Source organism: Thalassophryne amazonica, chromosome 12 (assembly GCF_902500255.1).
Source record: "Thalassophryne amazonica chromosome 12, fThaAma1.1, whole genome shotgun sequence".
NCBI lineage: Eukaryota > Metazoa > Chordata > Actinopteri > Batrachoidiformes > Batrachoididae > Thalassophryne > Thalassophryne amazonica.
In genome coordinates, this window is record NC_047114.1 from 49,678,249 (window position 1) to 49,690,304 (window position 12,056).

Below are 12,056 nucleotides of genomic sequence, written 5' to 3' on the forward strand. Positions count from 1 at the left end.
GATAGGAAAAAACTGACTTCACTTGTCACTTAATTTTACCCTTAATGTATCCAAAAACAAAACACTAATTTATAAGGGGGATGTCTTTATGCATAAAAATATGGCATAACCGCTGCAAATATATATTTTGCAGATATAGCTACTGATTCACTGTTCCCCATGATTATTTATATATATATACGAGGTCTATTAGAAAAGTATCCGACCTTATTATTTTTTTCAAAAATCATATGGATTTGAATCACGTGATTGCATCAGACAAGCTTGAATCCTCGTGCGCATGCATGAGTTTTTCCACGCCTGTCGGTTGCATCATTCGCCTGTAAGCAGGCTTTGAGTGAGGAGTGGTCCAGCTCCCTCAGCGGATTTTCATTGTCAGGAAATGGCGGAATGATTTGGGCTTTTTTTCCATCAGAATTTTTTCAGAAACTGTTAGAGACTGGCAGCTGGAAACCATTCAAAAAATGTATCTGGCTTTCGGTGAAAATTTTACGGGCTTCACAGAGAATAAGGACTGTTACTACAGCTTTAAGGATGGCTTTAAGGACGCTCGGCGCGCCGCGCTCCGTGCCACCATCGAGAGCCACAAACCACCGGATCATTTCTAAACGGATGGCTCTGTGGATCCGAGACCATCGTGTGCACTTTCTCTGGTTATCACAAGAGCTGGACATCAGCCATTTTCCGGCAGATTTCACTTTTAACAAGAGATTTTGACATGGAAAGCCGAGCAGAGGCTTCGCGCGTCATGACCAATTTGCTGATGGAGCGAGACAAATGAACACCTCCGTTTTGGTCTCACAGGACAGCTTTGAGATGGCGTTCAGACAGCTGTCGGTGGTTTTTCCATCAAGTGATTATCTGAGAAATTGTGGATGTGCCTGGACATGCCAGAACATGTCTTGTGAGGCTTCATCACGGCGTTGCTTTGCACCATGCGGCACCGCTGCGACGCGTGGAATTCCTCCGCACATCTGTCTCAATGTGCCGAAAAAGTGCTGATGTCCACGTCTTTTCACAATTCCTGTGCTAGTCAGACGACATCACAGATAAAACACAGCGTCCAGTTTGGAAATGAACGGCACATTCCACTGTTACAGGAGTTTTTGTCATGGAAAGAGGAGCGGAGGCTTCGCGCGTCGCGGCGGTGCAGCATGGCGCACAGCAACGCCGTGATGAAGCCTCACGGGACATGTTCTGGCATGTCCATGCACATCCACAATTTCTTGGATAATCACTCGATGGAAAAACCACCGACAGCTGTCTGAACGCCATCTCAAAGCCGTCCTGTGAGACCAAAATGGAGGTGTTCCTTTGTCTTGCTCCATCAGCGAATCGGTCATGATGCGCGAAGCCTCCGCTCGGCTTTCCATGACAAAATCTCTTGTTAAAAGTGAAATCTGACGGAAAATGGCTGATGTCCAGCTCTTGTGATAACCAGAGAAAGTGCACACGACGGTCTCGGATCCACAGAGCCATCCGTTTAGAAATGATCCGGTGGTTTCTGGCTCTTGATGGCGACACGGAGCGCGGCACGCCGAGCGTCCTTAAAGCTGTAGTAACAGTCGTTATTCTCTGTGAAGCCCGTAAAATTTTCACCGAAAGCCAGATAAATTTTTCGAATGGTTTCCAGCTGCCAGTCTCTAACAGTTTCTGAAAAAATTCTGATGGAAAAAAAGCCCAAATCATTCCGCCATTTCCTGACAATGAAAATCCGCTGAGGGGGCTGGACCACTCCTCACTCAAAGCCTGCTTACAGGCGAATGACGCAACCGACAGGCGTGGAAAAACTCACGCATGCGCACGAGGGTTCAAGCTTGTCTGACGCAATCACACGTGATTCAAATCCATATGATTTTTAAAAAAAATAATAAGGTCGGATACTTTTCTAATAGACCTCGTATATATATATATATATATATATATATATATATCCACTACAATGCTTCCATCTTGTGCAGGAAATAACAACAAAAAATGTTATTGTCTTGATCACATCAATTTAAGAAATGTATAATGGCGATGAATTGATTAGTTCTTGGCAAACTGTGGTGCAGTACATATAGTACATACTCCAAGTGTAATATCCCACAGGGGTTTCTGTCACACTCTGTGGGATATTCTACATGTGATCCAAAATAAATCCCAAATGTAAATGAAATGAAATACTATTATTATGTTATACAGCACCATACTATTTGTATTCCTTAGTGACTGATGCTTAGTGATTGATGTAAATAACATCCAATAGCTTTTGAAGTGTTCATGTATGTGGATGTATCCATCCACTGACTTGTCTAAAGAAGACTGTCTGCAAAACTGATGATTTGTACAAACAATAATCCTTATATTTATTTTGCCCAATTACTTATGGTGCATTAAAATGGAGGGATATATAAAAATGGCTGTAATTCCTAAATGGTTAAGGTGAAATTTCTGTTAAACCCCTTGAATTTCATCTGAAAGTTTGCACTACAAGCACATCTTGTTTCATTTCAGCTCCATTGTAGTGGTGTACAGAAGCAAAATTACGCAAAGTTTGTCACTGTACCCATAATCACTATGTAACAAATTTTTATTTTTGTTTTGTTCCTGGGTACACAGTGTGTTTTCCTAACCTGTTATGCCTTAAATAAATAGAAAATAGCTGTTATTCCACAGAAACTTTGCTTCTGTGATCCGAACAATGATATTTTGAAATTTGTCTGTTTTCAAGAATATTCTTGATTCGCCTTCACTACTATTGAGTAGTCTTCTAGAATATTCGTTAACTGCTAGAACTGTCCAGAATTTTCTAGATGTTTCCAGAGTTATCTAGAAATTTCAAGAAACTTTTAGAACTTTCTAGAATGTTAAAAAAATAAAAGCAAAGTTCGTGCTGAATGTAGTCATTTTTCCATAGACTTTAGACATAAGCAGTTGAAATATAACACTTAGAAGCCAGGAACAAAAATTGTGTTACATAGTAAGCTGCCATACCATGCCATACCTTACCAAACCATGCCATACCATGCCATACCTTACCAAACCAAGCCATACCATGCCATACCTTACCAAACCATGCCATACCTTACCAAACCAAGCCATGCCATGCCATGCCATACCTTACCAAACCATGCCATACCTTACCAAACCAAGCCAAGCCATGCCATACCTTACGAAACCATGCCATACCTTACCAAACCAAGCCTTACCATGCCATACCTTACGAAACCATGCCATACCTTACCAAACCAAGCCATACCTTACCAAACCATGCCATACCTTACCAAATCAAGCCATACCATGCCATACCTTACCAAACCATGCCATACCACACCATACCTTACCAAACCATGCCATACCTTACCATACCTTAACAAACCATGCCATACTTTACCATACCATGTTTTACCAAATCATGCCATGCCATGCCATACCATACCTTTCCAAACCATGCCATACCATACCATACCTTACCAAACCATGCCATGCCATACCATACCATATCATACCATACCTTACCAAACCATGCCATACTTTACCATACCATGTTTTACCAAATCATGCCATGCCATACCATACCTTGCCAAATCATGCCATGCCATGCCATACCATACCTTACCAAGCTATGTCATGCCATACCATACCATGCCTTACGTTACCATGCCATATCATACCATACCTTACCAAACCATGCCATACTTTACCATACCATCCCTTACATTACCATGCCATGCCATACCTTACCAAACAGTGCCATACTTTACCATACCATACTTTACCAAATCATGCCATGCCATACCATACCTTGTCAAAGCATACCATACTTTACCATACCATCCCTTACGTTACCATACCATACCATACCATACCATACCAAACCATGCCATACTTTACCATAACTTACCAAATCATACCATACCTTACCAAACCATGCCATACTTTACCATACCATGCCATACCTTACCATACCATACCATACTGTTTACATCTCTTGGAATATATATGACAAGAAAACTGTTTATGAAAGTCATTATTTACTATCAATTACCTTAAATAATGATTGTGTCAGGTATACTTTTTGTGCCTGCCTGTATTTATTTATTTATTTATTACACAATGTGAAAGCATTTTATTTGGTTGTTGTTTAGGGCTGAAACGATTAGTCGAGTAACTCGAATATTTTGATTACAAAAAATGTTTGAGGCAAATTCTGTGCCTCAAAGCTTCATTTAAGGTTGTAGTACATATGCCAGGCCTGTGTGTGGTGCTACAACATCCACAGGAAGAAAAAAAAAACAGAAGAAGACTGGAGCATAACAGCTAATCAAATTAGCAACAATAGCTACCGCTTTCCAATGTGACACACAGAGTAAAATAAAGGCTTTTAAGAGAAAGATGGTCCACGCTGATCATCTGAAATAGACTTACTGTGCATTTAAAGTGAAGCAGTGTGTTTGTCTATTTTTAAAAAACATACGGTCTACTCTAAGTGGGGAGGAAATATAGAGGGTTTTCAATCACGTGACCAATTTGCTACAGGACAGGTGCCCTTCTCCATTCTGGATTACAAGGAGGCTGGCGCGTGATAGAAAAATGGAGAGAATGTCCGGTTATTATGATGCTTTAAATCCTCGAGATAAAGCTATTTATCGTGATTGATGTGTAGCAGTTGGTTCAGTGGATCTGTGTCTTCAGAATCAGAATCAGAAGAAGTTTATTGCTATTGCCAGTGAACAGGATTCACAGACTAGGAATTTGCTTCGGTACAATGGTGCAACATTAAGAACAGATAAAATGCTAGGATAAAATATAACATATGTGTCAAAATAAAATAAAATATAAGATAAAAAAAAGAAATATGAAAGGCTGTGTGCAACAGAAAAACAGAGAAACAGAAAAAACAGTGCAGTGGGAGGAGTGCAATTAAAAACCAAAATACACTGTCTAAAGTGACCCGTGATAAAATGATAAAGTGACAGAGTTAAGCTTAAGGTGACTGAGTTATGAGGTGTTCATGAGTCTAACGGCAGAGGGGAAGAAACTGTTCTTATGGCGGGAGGTTCTGGTCCGGATGGACCGTAGCCTCCTGCCCGAGGGGAGTGGTTTGAACAGACCGTGTGCAGGGTGAGAAGGGTCAGCTGTGATCCGACCTGCTCGGCCCAGAGTCCTGGAGACGTGCAGGTCGTGGAGAGATGGAAGGCTACAGCCGATCACCTTCTCAGCAGAGGCCACAATGCGCTGCAGTCTGTATCTGTCCCTGGCTGTGGCCCCCGGCGTACCACACCGTGATGGAGGAGCAGAGGATGGACTCAATGATGGCCGTGTAGAACTGCACCATCAGCTGGACAGGCAGCTTGGCCTTCTTCAGCTGCCGTAGGAAGTACATCCTCTGCTGGGCCTTCTTGATGATGAAGTTGATGGTTGACTCCCACTTGAGGCCCTGGGTGATGGTGGTGCCGAGGAAGTGGTGACAGACCACAGTGGTGATGGGGCTGTTGGTGAGGGCGAGGGAGGGCGGGGGGGCTGTGGCTTTCCTGAAGTCCACAATCATCTCCACTGTTTTCTGGGCGTTGAGCTCCAAGTTGTTGCTGCTGCACCAGGTCACCAGCCGGTCCACCTCCCTCCTGTAGGCAGACTCATCCGCATCCGAAATGAGTCCGATGAGGGTGGTGTCGTCCGCAAACTTGATGAGCTTTACAGAGTCGTGGCTGGAGGTGCAGCAGTTAGTGTACAGGGAGAAGAGCAGAGGGGAAAGGACACAGCCCTGTGTACCAGATAGTGAATTTAGTGGTGATGTAACGAACTGGCCGACAGTGTCACACTGCAATATTGTGAACTAGGAAGCTGCTGACCAGGTCAGCCTCGCCGGCCTCCTGCAGAACATCACAGCGGAGCTCTGAAAGCGGAGGTCGTTTTGAAGTCCTGAGCGATTTCTCTCACCAGGCGCTAGAAAGGCAGCTTGCGGATCAGCAGCTCGGTGCTCGAGGACCACAATGTAAATAAGCATCCGTATTGGAAGCGTTCTTGTGTTATCCTCAGCGGTATTTTTATGTATTCTTATATAATTATATTGCCGAATAAAATAAGATCAAATTCTTGTAACAGTGGATTCTGTTAGCGGCGGATCTCTCTCAGCGCCATGGTGCCGTGAGGCTTCTTCACACCGACGTTGAAGCTTCTGCAATTGTTCACCAAAAGCACGTAGCATATCACAGCCGCCACCGCGTCGTAATCCAGAATGGCTGCGGGACACAAAATGACGTGACCGATACGTCACATGAAGACCCTCTATTGACCCGGTGGCCGGCTGCTGTCTCTCTCTGCCCAGTGTGAGGGGCTCTCAGACCGGGCGAGTCACAGCTCTGTCCCCGGCTACAATGACAAACAGCAGAAGTCCACTCTTTCTTCTGTGTTTCTCTCAGACTCACACTGAGTGTTTGACTTTTTAATTTTTGCTTTTTTGGGCAACACACAACACTTCACAAACATGGTAACTTAAATTAAAAAAACTGACTGCGAGGCTTCCATGTTCAACCTCCAGCTGAAATGCATCTGCTGAATTGCAGAGAAAGAAGGATTTTAAAAAAATCACGCAGGGACCTTCAACCTTTATAAAAAAAATTGTTACATTTTACAAGTAGGAGAAAACAAAACAGAAAGCCACTCATTGCCATTTCAGCAAAATGCCAACACTTTGGCGCAGTGGCATTGTGTCATTGCTTAGGAAGAGCCCTGGACTATTGATGTTGTTTAAAAACACGTAACTACTTTTTATCTGATTACTCGATTAATTGGCAGAATAATCGATAGAATACTCGATTACTAAAATAATCAATAGCTGCAGCCCTATTATTGTTCAATAACACTGGAAATGTTATTAATTGTTTTAGGTAGGGGTGGTGGCCAAGTGATTTTTGCACTTGGTTTCAGTGTGGAAGGTTCCCCGTTCAAACCCCACCCAGCCACATTTCTCCATGTAATGTGGAGTTGCGTCAAGAAGGGCAACCAGCGTAAAACGTGCCAATTCAACATGCAGATCCACCTTGGATTTGCTGTGGTGACCCTGAGTGCAAACAAGGGAGCAGCCGAAGGGGCTTTCTTTTGTTTTATTAATTCTTTTCTAATTACCTACACAAAATTGGTTTATTTCCATTTACTTATGAATACATTTTATATCGTGTGCTTAAAACATAATTGTGACCACTGCTGTAGCATCTGTGAACACAGTTGTTCTTTCACTGCTGGCCTGTAAATGCTGTAAGACGTGATGTCCCTGCAGCTCCCTGCATTTATACTCTGTTATTTTTAACCTTTACGCAAATCAGATTCCGGTTCAGTCTCACAGCCAAGTGGAAATGAACTGAACTTCCTGAGGAAAAATGAGACACTTGCTTCCTCCACTTTCACACTGGATGCAGACATGGAATATGTCACAACCTCCTGCTCCAAAAAAAAAAAAAAGGCCGTATACGGTTGAAAAACTGTATTCCACATGCATTTTGGAATTTTGAAACATTTGCTTTTGGTTGTGCTCATGATTTGTGGCAGATCAAATAGTGATGCTAGAAAATAAAATATTCCTCTGTGAGGATGCTACAGTAGAGTTATGTCACTGCAGATCCTAAATGTCTCGTCATTGACATTCATGTCTCTGGGTTCTTGTGCTTTGAGATAGACTCCTGGGAAGAGCATATGGAGTCATGAGGTTGCTCGACATAGGTGTTTGGTGATTTCACTATCTTTACAGCAAACCAAAGGTCAAAGTCTTTTGGGTGCTGGTGCTTCCTGTCTTATTGTATGGCTGTGAGATTTGGATGCTAATGAATTAAGGCAATGACTGGATGTCTTTGGTACCAGGTCTCTACGTGAGGAGTATCACTTGCATTGTAGTATTTTGGCCATGTGGTGTGTTTCTCTGTGCACGCTCCAGTGCTTTGGATTTGAGCTCTCCAGTGGGGTGAGAAGTCCAAGGGGACGCCTGTGTTTTCACCTGGCTGTGGTAGATAGATGGTTGATTTTGAAAGGTGGGTATGGACCAGTTGTGTGCCTGGGTGGTTGCCGTGGTGTGGTGGCTGTGGTGGCGTGCGGCACCAGCATATGTTCCCAGATTTGACTTGGAGTTAAGTGCCGGACTTGCACTAGATATGCCATGGCATCCTTGTATAAAATACTAACTCATTCTTTTTCATGAAAATTCAGTAAGGTATATCTTCTATTATACATTCCAAATCTAAGGTGGAACTCTATTAGTGTATACTAAGGTACATCTAAATATCTAAAAAAATAATAATAATAATAAAAAAATAAATAAATAAAGCCACTTAGGTGCCTGGTCTTGAGAACCAGGGATGGTAGGTTTAAAAGCATTTTTATCCCATGGATAAAAACTCTCATGAACTCTCCCTACCCACCCAAGCGGCTCAAGAATATGGACAGCATGTATATAAGTGACATTTACACAATCAGAGCGGTAAACAACATATACAAGAAATATAGTTACTACATAATATTGTAGGAGTTAGCTCCTGAAACCTAAGTGTTCATACAGGAGAGGACTATAACATACCTAGTCTATAGAATTGTTATAAAACTAAATTATAGCTAGTATACTAAGCTATAAATCTGGTTATGTTATAGAAAAAGAAGCTATGATGTAATATGTTTTAGGTTTCTATCTAAAGTTCACCCTGCTAGCTAGGTTATGGATTGCTACTATAGGAAGACAAATTCATTATTCTACATGCTATTTAATGGAAACCCCAAACTTAGATACTATCTACTGATATCTATTAAAGAACCTGAGAGCATTTTTTTGGACATTTCACTTGCCTGGCATGAATGTTTTATTATTGCTGTTAACACCTGTCCCTGCATCCCACAATCAAGTTTTATGTCTCTTTTTTCGGGACAACCTCTACTTTCAAAATATATATGCTATAGTTGTGTTTTATGAGTGTAATAAAGGTTTACAATCAGAAATGAGAAAGGAAAAATTAAAGCGGAAAAATCATTTTCCACACACATTTATTCAAAACACACAGCAAACTATAATAAACAACTGTTTTGAGACTTTATAAAGGTAATTTGAAGTCTTGTGTGAAAGACTGTACAACAAAAAGGTTCAAACAATAAACACAAATGCACATTTTGAACAATATATACAAAATGGTCTATGTGCTTTGTTTGTCTTCATCTCAAAGCAATTTCTGTTTGCTATTACACAAAGGTTACATCACAAACTTCTACTTCTGTGTTTTGGAGTGTTCTGTGCTGCTCCTAAAGCAGCTTTCATTCACACTTTGGCCCACTTTGGCTCCTTACAGTCTGAGGAGCTGCCCTCCCCCTTGCTCCATTGATATGGTAAACAGTGCTTTACGCCGCTTTAGCCGTCATATACATATACTGGCGTCGGCCCCAGAGGGTTAAACTGAAGAACCATTAAAAATCTACACCATGTAAAATAAAAGTGCAAATCCCGAAAGTAGGCTAACTATAGCCAGATAAGCTGCCATTAATTTTGCCGTTAATTAGCCTAGTGCACCTTGCTAGCCAACAAAGCTAAACAAAGCCAGCAACTGGCATATAAAGACAATAGTGTCGCTTCACCCTACAATAACGGTCGTAACAACAAATACATATACAACAAATACAAACAAAAGTGTGTATTAACTAATTATCATGATTTCTTTCAAGCTATATTCTTCAACAGTTGATTTAGCCACATTTAAAGCCAGTGTAAACACAGAGTGATAACTCCAGCAGAGAAAGCCACACTCTGTCTTGTTTCATCAAAGGCATTATCAAACACAGTTCATGTAAAACCCACCAAAAGAACAAAGGAAATGATCAAGACAGAGAGTCGCCCTGAGCTCGGGTTTCTGCTTTTGTGGCTCTCTCTTCCAAGAGGGCGGCTAGCTTTCAGCTCAAGTGTTTTCTAAACACAATTACTTAAGATTAAGCAGACAAGCAGACACATCTCATCCTGGATACACCGACATGTCTTTCGAGTAAAGATAAAGACAGTTTATCTTGCTGGATTGTTTCAGTTGGAATATTGCCTTTTTTCCCTCTCTATGGCCTCGCTCAGTTGTCTTGATTTGCTTTAATTTGATGAGCAGCTTGGATTTACTGCAAAAATACCACTGATGTTGCCTGTAATGTGAAATGCAGCTTTTGTTGGTGTTGTTTCTCTCCTTCTCTCCTTTTACCTTCTTTATTCGCTGTGTTACACTGTGCTGTACAACACATTATGAGTCAGAAACCAACAGGCCACACTTGTTACCAGAGGATCATTGGGATGAATGTCTGTCAGACAGGAAAATCACCCTGAGGCAAGGTCCTTAATCTCCAAGTTGGTCTCGCTGTGCAGTTGAGCACCTTTGCATAGCAGCACACTGACATAAGTGTTTGAATATGTGTGTGTGAATGTGAGGCACCATTAAAGTGCAAGTAAAGTGCTTTGAATATCTGCCTGAGATGAAAAAGCGTATTAATGCAATAGATTTCTCTTTATTATCTTGCCAAAATGAAGTTTTACGAGATGTTACTACTCAGTATGTATGTTTGTTTTTTTGTTTTTCTTTTTTTTGTAATCATTGCATTTTTCACCTTTAACTTGCTCTGTAGCACACAGTTTACATCAGGACACACATATACAGTAGTGTTCAGAATAATAGTAGTGCTATGTGACTAAAACGATTAATCTAGGTTTTGAGTATATTTCTTATTGTTACATGAGAAACAAGGTACCAGTAGATTCAGTAGATTCTCACAAATCCAACAAGACCAAGCATTCATGATATGCACACTCTTAAGGCTATGAAATTGGGCTATTAGTAAAAAAAAGTAGAAAAGGGGGTGTTCACAATAATAGTAGCATCTGCTGTTGACGCTACAAACTCAAAACTATTATGTTCAAACTGCTTTTTTAGCAATCCTGTGAATCACTAAACTACCATTTAGTTGTATAACCACAGTTTTTCATGATTTCTTCACATCTGCATGGCATTAATTTTTTTGGTTTGGAACCAAGATTTTGCTTGTTTACTAGTGTGCTTGGGGTCATTGTCTTGTTGAAACACCCATTTCAAGGGCATGTCCTCTTCAGCATAAGGCAACATGACCTCCTCAAGTATTTTGACATATCCAAACTGATCCATGATACCTGGTATGTGATATATAGGCCCAACACCATAGTAGGAGAAACATGCCCATATCATGATGCTTGCACCACCATGCTTCACTGTCTTCACTGTGAACTGTGGCTTGAATTCAGAGTTTGGGGGTCGTCTCACAAAGTGTCTGTGGCGCTTGGACCCAAAAAGAACAATTTTACTCTCATCAGTCCACAAAATATTCCTCCATTTCTCTTTAGGCCAGTTGATGTGTTATTTGGTAAATTGTAACCTCTTCTGCACATGTCTTTTATTTAACAGAGGGACTTTGCGGGGGATTCTTGCAAATAAATTAGCTTCACACAGGCGTCTTCTAACTGTCACAGCACTTACAGGTAACTCCAGACTGTCTTTGATCATCCTGGAGCTGATCAGTGGGTGAGCCTTTGCCATTCTGGTTATTCTTCTATCCATTTTGATGGTTGTTTTCTGTTTTCTTCCACGCGTCTCTGTTTTTTTGTCCATTTAAAGCATTGGAGATCATTGTAGATGAACAGCCTGTAATTTTTTTCACCTGTGTATAAGTTTTCCCCTCTCCAATCAACTTTTTAATCAAACTACGCTGTTCTTCTGAACAATGTCTTGAACGTCCCATTTTCCTCAGGCTTTCAAAGAGAAAAGCATGTTCAACAGGTGCTGGCTTCATCCTTAAATAGGGGACACCTGATTCACACCTGTTTGTTCCACAAAATTGACGAACTCACTGACTGAATGTCACACTACTATTATTGTGAACACCCCTTTTCTACTTTTTTTTTTACTAATAGCCCAATTTCATAGCCTTAAGAGTGTGCATATCATGAATGCTTGGTGTTGTTGGATTTGTGAGAATCTACTGAATCTACTGGTACCTTGTTGTATATATATATATATATATATATATATGTGCGTGTGTGT